Source organism: Eimeria mitis, genomic scaffold (genome assembly GCF_000499745.2).
Source record: "Eimeria mitis Houghton genomic scaffold, Emh_scaff4136, whole genome shotgun sequence".
NCBI classification, from domain to species: Eukaryota; Apicomplexa; class Conoidasida; order Eucoccidiorida; family Eimeriidae; genus Eimeria; species Eimeria mitis.
The window spans coordinates 1,626-2,199 of NW_013572464.1; positions in this window are offsets into that span (position 1 = coordinate 1,626).

The window sequence follows — 574 nt, forward strand, 5'->3', positions numbered from 1 at the left end:
CTTTCACCGTTATACACTCCCCACCGCTCTGTGTTTCTCGCCTTTCCTTTTGTAATATGCCCAGCTATTGTCGCATATGAGCCGCTAATTTGCTTTCTCGTAGCCATTCCTGCGCTTGATTCAGTGGTGGAATCAAGACACGATGGACCTCATGGCCGCTGTTGGCTCCCTCTAGCTAAATAAATGTTTCGTTTCTGCTTGAACAAAATAGACAAACTAGACGGTGTTCAAGCGCATGCGCATATTGCCTTAGGGCTGAGCGCTATTCCGGGGATTCCGTCAGCTTCCTCCTTTGGCCAACTACAAGGAGAACCTTCTGCTGCCCCAGCTATATTTTGCGAATCTTTAGTCTGGTTTGTTTAAAAGACAAAATAAATTGAACAAAGCGAAACAGAACTAGAAAACATATCAAGAAGGGCCCTCCCTGTTGATCTGTTCTTTGCCTGCGGCTGCCCGCAGGCCCATCCAAAGAAAGCCGCCACACAAAGCGGGCCCCAGCTTCGATATTCACACATACGCATAAATGCATATACACGCGTGAATATATACCTGCAGATGCACGTATAAATATGTG